At 40.2% G+C, this 7,468-nt stretch overlaps 2 long non-coding RNA genes across 3 annotated transcripts; one reads left to right on the forward strand and one right to left on the reverse strand.

The window, feature by feature from the left end:
• Positions 1–663: 663 nt before the first annotated feature.
• On the reverse strand, positions 664–5,821 carry LOC121644804. The gene is made up of 3 exons (XR_006011317.1): positions 5,811–5,821; positions 2,498–2,508; positions 664–740 (listed from the first exon to the last, which is right to left on the reverse strand). It is a non-coding gene; the product is annotated as an uncharacterized LOC121644804 (long non-coding RNA).
• On the forward strand, positions 1,962–3,462 carry LOC121644803. Of its 2 annotated transcripts, XR_006011316.1 has the most exons (5): positions 1,962–2,108; positions 2,366–2,563; positions 2,704–2,851; positions 2,956–3,153; positions 3,377–3,462. It is a non-coding gene; the product is annotated as an uncharacterized LOC121644803 (long non-coding RNA). The 2 variants fall into 2 exon arrangements; XR_006011315.1 differs by having other exon boundaries at positions 2,704–3,153.
• Positions 5,822–7,468: the final 1,647 nt, after the last annotated feature.

Here is a 7,468-nt window from a genome sequence, read left to right on the forward strand (position 1 = left end):
TCTGGTTTGGTTTTTAATTAGAGCTAGGGCGGGACAAAAGCAACAACTTTTCAATCCGTTATTCACATTGTTTTGCACAAAAATGAATAATGATTCAAAACTGCAAATTTTTATAAGAAGCTTAAATGAACAAACATGCAAAAACTTTTGGTTTAGAAACATTTATTTGTAAAACTGATTTGTTTCTAGACAGAAGCAGATTAACCCTTTTGCATCCTGTGACACGCATAAATGTGTATGCAAAAAAAAGTTATATAAAAAATATTTTCTTATTTATTTTTTTATTCTTCAAACCAGCATCAGTTCTAATCATCCATATCAATGATCAATGAATTTTTAACCTTTTTAACCTCTACATTGCCGAACTTTAGTCATGGCGCACCTCCATTTTATGGTCTAATAACACAAAAATTAATACATTTTTTAAATATTTTATGCTAACTTATGATGTGGCCCAAAATCCCTGGCAGCACCCCTACCTCCAAGACGGTCTTCTGTGGCTTTTTCACCATTGTTTGTGGAGACGCTGGAGCTGGTGGATGAGTAGTCAGCTGCTGGAGGACAGATCTCAACTAGTCAGAGTGAGTGTTGCTCTCAGTGACTTTATCTGCGGTTCCATCGGTGTGCTCAGTCACATCTGCTTCGGACAGCATGATGTCCCGGGCCTCTGCTACCGTGGAATGTTTTTTCATGATGTCAGGTAGGAAATGAAGAGCTTTCCTCCAACTTGCTTTTATAAACTGTGCTGCATATGCAGCTGGGAAAACAAGGACGGGGTTTGTTTTGGTTTTCACTTCAACACATAACTTTGATGTGCTGCAAAGGGTGTTGTGTTTTGTTTACTTCAAAGCAGTGCAGGGGAATGCATGATGAGGTGTGTTTTACGTATTTTAAAATAAAAATGTTTTAAAGTATTTTAAAACGGATAATATGTAAAAAGTGCCACTTGAAAGCTCCTTGCGCCATTATGCATTTTGTCACAACCTGCGTGAAGCTGGCCCCCCACCCCACGCAAAACACAGTGGAAATGGTCTCGATCGTTTGTGCTGAAAAAATTTTCATTTGTGCTGCTTTGGTTTTTAAGATGCTGCTGGTTCTTATTTTGTGGGTTTTGCTGTTTCAAGACCAAGTTTGTCCATGCAACCAGTGAGTATTTAAATTTCATTACTTCACCTATGTAATAATGAGTAAACTGCATTTGTTTGGCGTGATATTGCTGCTGTTTCAACATACGAAGGGGTGCAGCCCTAAATGTCGCCATTATCTCCTCTATTTCTAAGTAGTCAATTGTTGTGAAAATACTGGAGAAATAACTTGCTTCTTGACTGTCCTTGACTGTAAGCCAACTAGAAAATAAGGGACTGGCATGAATCAGAAAGCTTTCTTGCTTGTAACCTACGAGTAGAGGAAGTTCAAAGTATGACAGGAGGCACTAGACATGACACATGATGACTCAGAAAGGACAAAATTGAAATGGCTTTATGTGCACAATTTAACATACTGGTTACACCAAGAATTTAATATTTTAATAAAGAAAACAGAACATATGTAACATTAATTAACCCAGAACGTTGGAAACAAGAATGTAAACGAAAATAATAAAAACTGAACAAATAGTAAAATAAACAGCAGACTTTGCTTTGTTGAAAAACATGAACAAAAAAGGAATGTATATACACACTCACACACAGGAATTTGCCAACAGATAGATGACACATCTGGAAGTCCCTCCTCCACCCCCTCCTACTCATGTTTTTGGTGTACAAAGCAGCATGCGGCCAGATCCTGGTGTTTTCTGATGCTGTTGTGACTCCACCTCGCAGGTCATCGTACATTTCCCAGACACATGGAGCTCTTTGCAGTACAACACATAATGTCCAAGTGCATCCCGGGTTAAGCCTTCCTGGTAAGCAATGACTGACCTGAGAGTAAATGTCTTCCCTTGTAGTACCAGATTAGAGGGGAACTCACACAAAGGAAATCCCTTCTGGTTGTTTTCTTGCATTGTAGATGCTGTGGAAGGGCTTCCAAGGTCGGTGTCTATCCACAAAAGTTCCCCAACACCATAGCTGTGGGTTACTTTCCCAGCACACAGCACTTTTCCGGAGGTGAGGTCTTCAGTTTTTAATGCAGAGGGACACTTGAGAGGCGTTTTGATTGGTCTGAGGCAGGTGGACTCAGGAAGGTTAACTCCTTGCTCCACAGCAGTCTTAAGATGAGCCATGCCAGATGCCTGCAGGACAGCAGCAGAAGATGAAACAAACAAACTTCCCTTGTGGTACGTGTGCTGAAGCTGCAGGACTGTGAGGAACATTTTTTGTGAAATAAACACTTGTAATATTCCTCATTGTCTTGTCTATAACAGTTGAGATGTGACACTGTGCATCAACCTGGAAGCCACCAGACTTCAACTGGACAGCTTCAAACATCCCCTCAGCAGCTCTGCCCTCTGTGAGTATGTCTGCTGGGTTACACCTTCTGTAGCCACGGCTTTTACCAGCTGCAGGACTTGGTTGTCAGGGACTTCACTGCTAACAACATTTTTGAAGGACCAACTGCCACAGTAAGCACAACACAAGCACTCACAAAAAGCATCAAATGCACACGTGTTGAGCACAGAGATGCTTGATTTGGCGAGTTTCACAGGTTGTTGGTTGTTTCCATTTTTTAATAATCCCACAGTCACCTTTTTTGCCTTTACAGATGGATCTGCACGAAGCCATTCAGGACAAGCAGAGAGGTAGGAAGTCCTTTTTCGTTTTTTGGGTGGAACAGCAAGGCCTCTCCAGTTTTCAGCTGGTTCTTCTTCTGTACAACCAACTTTAATGGCAGCATCAGACTCCTCACAAAGGTAAGCATCTCTTTTTATTTTTCTTTCTACACTTTGTATAGTTGTGGGTGCTGGTTGGGCTGCTGTTTCACTCACTGTTTCCCAAGTTGCATCCTCCTCTCCAGTGTGTTCTGCAGCACAAATCCGCATGTTGCCTTCAATGAAGGAAAGATGGCAAGCGATGGATTGATCCACCCTAATGGGTAATTTTTAATGCTTGAAAAGGCCGTGCTTGATATTTTTGAATTCTGCTTCTACCTCGGCTGAGCTTGAGGTGACATCAGTGGTTTGGAAGAAAGGGACCATCACTCCTGTCCACAGTGGTAAGTAGCTGACTAATCTTATTATTTGAGGAATGATTTAGGGGAGATAGTGGATATTGTCTCGATCCCCATTAGCCATGGCAAGCGACCTGCTTTCCTCACAGATTTGTGTTACCCGCTAACTTCGGTCAGTCTGGATCGCATCACATGGATCCACTTGTTCCAGTTGTTTTCCCTCTGCATCTGGAATGATAACAGATTCCTCTGCAATCTGGGCTTTCAGGTATTTCTTGCATATCTCTGATGTGAGAGGGACTCCAGAGTTATCATTGCCTTCTGCCTCGCTGAGTGCCACAACAGTGATGGCATGTATCAGTTCTTTTGCTTCAGGGATTGTGATTTAATGAGTTGTGCTATTCACAAAAAAATCTTTTATGTGTGGGGTTTTGTTTTTCAGGCATTCCCACTGGCAGATCATCTTGATGCAGTGTGCAACATCAACTCTGACAAAACAAGGAGGCAGTTTTGCACCCTGGTTTCTTTGTAAGACACCAAAGCACTCGTTAATGTAAGTCTTGAGGTCACGATGAGGAGTAAAAGCCTTCACCAGAGCACCAAGAAAAGCAAGAGAAAAATCACTTACAATTTGTTTTGGCACAGGTTCACCTGCACGAATCCACTCTGTGAGCCACTGAGCTGCTGCAACAGCATCATGTCTTTCTGACAACATCTGGACGACGGGCCCACTGGAGCTGTTTGGTCCTTTCAGGACTCCTTGATATAAGAGGATGTGGCCAGAGGAGCCATTTGGTCTCACCAGTTTTTTTCACCACTGAGCCAGTTGCATCAAAACACACTGTCTGCTGAGATTTCTTTGACAATATCTTGTAAACATGCATTTGTGTTTGACTCCAGTTGTGGCAGAAAACCTCGCCCAGGCCGATGTCCCTGATACTACCACTGTGCAGAGCACTGTATTTTAGCATCTGCAGTGAATTAATGGGATCTTTGTTACCCAATTCCAGGTCATTTCTCTCCTGTTTTGCTTTCCGCAGGGTAGCCAAATTGGGTAGCTGGCTTGGCTCAGGATGTCCGTCAGGGTGTTTGCCCGTGATGCCGCCATACATGGGTTCCTTCCTGCCCTCACACAGCTCTGTGGCTACCTGCACACGCAAGTGTCCAGACATTAAGCGCTTGGACTGACCTGTGTGCTTGGATTCGCCAGTGTTTTTTATTTTGCACTTTAGGACCATGCAGGCACACTGAATGTCTAGATGGCTAAGACAGTAGCCTTTTATAGATATATAATTTGTTGTCTGTGATGGATAGACCTTGGCTCTCTTAAATACAAATGTGCATGGGCTTTTAACCTCTTTCCAAATATGCTCATTTATAATACGAGTCCAGATGCCAGGCTTCAAAATTTTTTAGTCCCTTTTTTTAGTTGAAGAACCCATGTCCTTATATTCCACATCTTCGGGAATAAACTGTAACCATTTGTCAAATGGAACTTCAAGCTGGAAATCCTTATCTTTTAGTCCAGGAGAAAAACCTGACTCTGATGTTTCTGGGTCACTGCTTTCTGGATCCTTGGTCTGAATACTGAACCCTAAAGCTGACCAGGCATCGTATCGGTTTAATTTACCAGTGGTATAAAGCGCCTTTGCAGAGATCCTGTTTCCTAGCTGCTCACTCAGCTCTGTCCAGACTCTGACTCTAGGAGTGGCTATGTTTGCCTTTTCCAGGAGTTTGGCCTCTTTTGATGAGCAGAGAACTTCCAGAAGGGAATCTCTCTCTACTGCTGGTTGTTTGGGCATCTAGTTGAAAGAGAGATATCTAGTTAGTTTAATCACTTTAATATTTTTTACTAATTTGCATCCAACTTTATTGAGGACTTTTATTTTGCCCTCAGTAGAGGAAGTTAAATAATACTGACGTCATACTCTTGTATGAGTTATAGTAAACTATGGTAAATACTATAAAATGTTAAACATTGATTTATATTTCATATAACTTAGAAAATACATGTAAGAGGCTTGATTTGGATGCAGGTAAGGCCTAAATAAACTTAAATGGTTTTGAATTTATTGACATAATTCTGTCATGTATATGCCATCAACAACTTAATTAGTTATTACCAAGTATGCTCATTAATCTGTTAAGAATCTAGTGCAGTCAAATGAAAGAAGGAAACATCCAAAGTTACACATTTTGACAATTTTCAGTCATCTGAGTGTATTATACTAAATATATGTGAGTCCCCAAGAAAATCTAATGGTTTGTCTTTGCATTCATTAGATGAACTTCTTTGCATTATGCTAAGTTACTGCATCTAAATAAGAATAATAGCTCTATAAAGTCTGCATTGTATAAACAGAGTATTACCACATCTTACTTACCTTTAAATCTTTTGAGAACCAGTAAAAAATGATTTGCTGTTTAAGGCTAAGGAAAAAATAGCTAAGGTTGCAATGACTTTTCGTTATTAAATGGTAGGGCTGACAAGGAAACTACAAGTAAACTGTTGAGCCATAAACTGGTTTTACGCCACAGACTTCTGGTTTTCCGGCACAAAAAGAGACACAAATATGTTTCAGATTTTTACAACAAACTTTATTGAATACTGGATTAAAACAAGGAAGAAGCTGGATGATGAAATTGTCTATGGCTATCTTCCAAACACAATTACATTCTTCTAAAAACACACTACAACATACTTCTCTGTAAAGTGAATTATTTGTCCAGTTTTCTGTATAATAAAATGGTAAAAATGGTAAATGGTCCATATTTATATAGTGCTTTACTGTATCTGGATGATACCCAAAGCGCTTTACATTATACATCACATTCACCCATTCACACACACATTCACACACTGATGGCGGAAGCTGCCATGCAAGGCGCTCGACCACGACCCATCAGGAGCAATTAGGGGTTCGGTGTCTTGCCCAAGGACACCTCGACATGAACCCGACTTGGCCGAGGATCGAACCGGCAACCCTCGGGTTACGAGACAACACGTGGATTGTGGGGTTGCATGAACGGTTTGAACTTTTAAAATATTATTTAGCCTTTAGAAACCAAAGCAGCACAAACCAACATTTTTATATCGGTGTTAAGCGTTTATTATTAATGCAGCTGGAATGGTGGGCTTGAGTAATCAGTCTGAGAAAATGCAGTCTGAACACAAGATGCTGCTTTTTATTACCAGTTGGCATCACTGTCACAACAGAACATGCTTCATCTAAACCATATAACTTCACCTCTGACCCATCACGCTCCCTGAACAACTTTAACTTGTGGTCACCCAAAACAAAAATTAATCTCATCTTCCATTCTTCCCACTCTATAAATTAAATGTCCTAATTTTAAAAGTGACTCGTACAAAAAACCTTACATTTTATTTCAGCACAAACCAGCACTAATGCAGCACAAATGATTGAGACCATTTTTGTTCAGTTTGGACAATGTGGGGGCTGGGTGAACTTACATTGAAAACATGTTTTAATATCTTCAAAACCAAAGCAGCACAAACAAAAATTTTTTCTGCACTAACGCAGCACAAACGATCAAGACCATTTCCACTGTGTTTTGCATGGGGTGGGGGGCCAGCTTCACGCAGGTTTTGTCACACTGAACGCTGTTGATATTTGCGTGTGCACAGACACAAATTCGAATGCGTGTTTCCTTATTCACACACACACACACACACACACACACACACACACACACACACACACACACACACAAATCTGAAGCTAAGTAGCACATGTGGGGTGCAGAAGACAGAGTATACAGCACAACCTCTCCTTAGCAGATAAAGTGGGTATTTTCCATGCTTGGCATAACTTTAGAAAATGATGTCATTGGAGAGGGAATCCCTTCCAGCACAGACAGAAAGCCCCTAGCTTCAAATGAAGTGGATAAATTAGAAAATGCACGTTTTATACTTTTTAATTAAGTGGGATCAAAAATAGTCATTTAAATGGGTTTCAATGTGCACATTTTTGTGCTTAGGGTGCAAGTGGGGAGTAATTAAGGTAACGTTGTTTACAATAGCCTAAAAATAAAATTACACACAAATTTAGATCTTGAAAAACTGCATTTTTCTTGTAACCCTCATCTTTAAAATCAGGGAGGGGAAATATTAAATGTGCTAGAAATTAAAATAAAAAAACACATAAATGGTCCAAGATGTGCAAAAGGGTTAAATATTTCATGTGAATCTTAAATAATCCAATAAAATCAAATATAAACAATAGAGCTGATTAAGCTAAATCAACATCACTGAAGGAATTTCTGAGTTGTATTCCTGCTTTAAATGGATCCAGTATTCTCTGTTGGTTTTATTAGTGTAACCGGAAGTACAGAGCTA

This window comes from Melanotaenia boesemani, chromosome 8, assembly GCF_017639745.1.
Source record: "Melanotaenia boesemani isolate fMelBoe1 chromosome 8, fMelBoe1.pri, whole genome shotgun sequence".
NCBI classification, from domain to species: Eukaryota; Metazoa; Chordata; class Actinopteri; order Atheriniformes; family Melanotaeniidae; genus Melanotaenia; species Melanotaenia boesemani.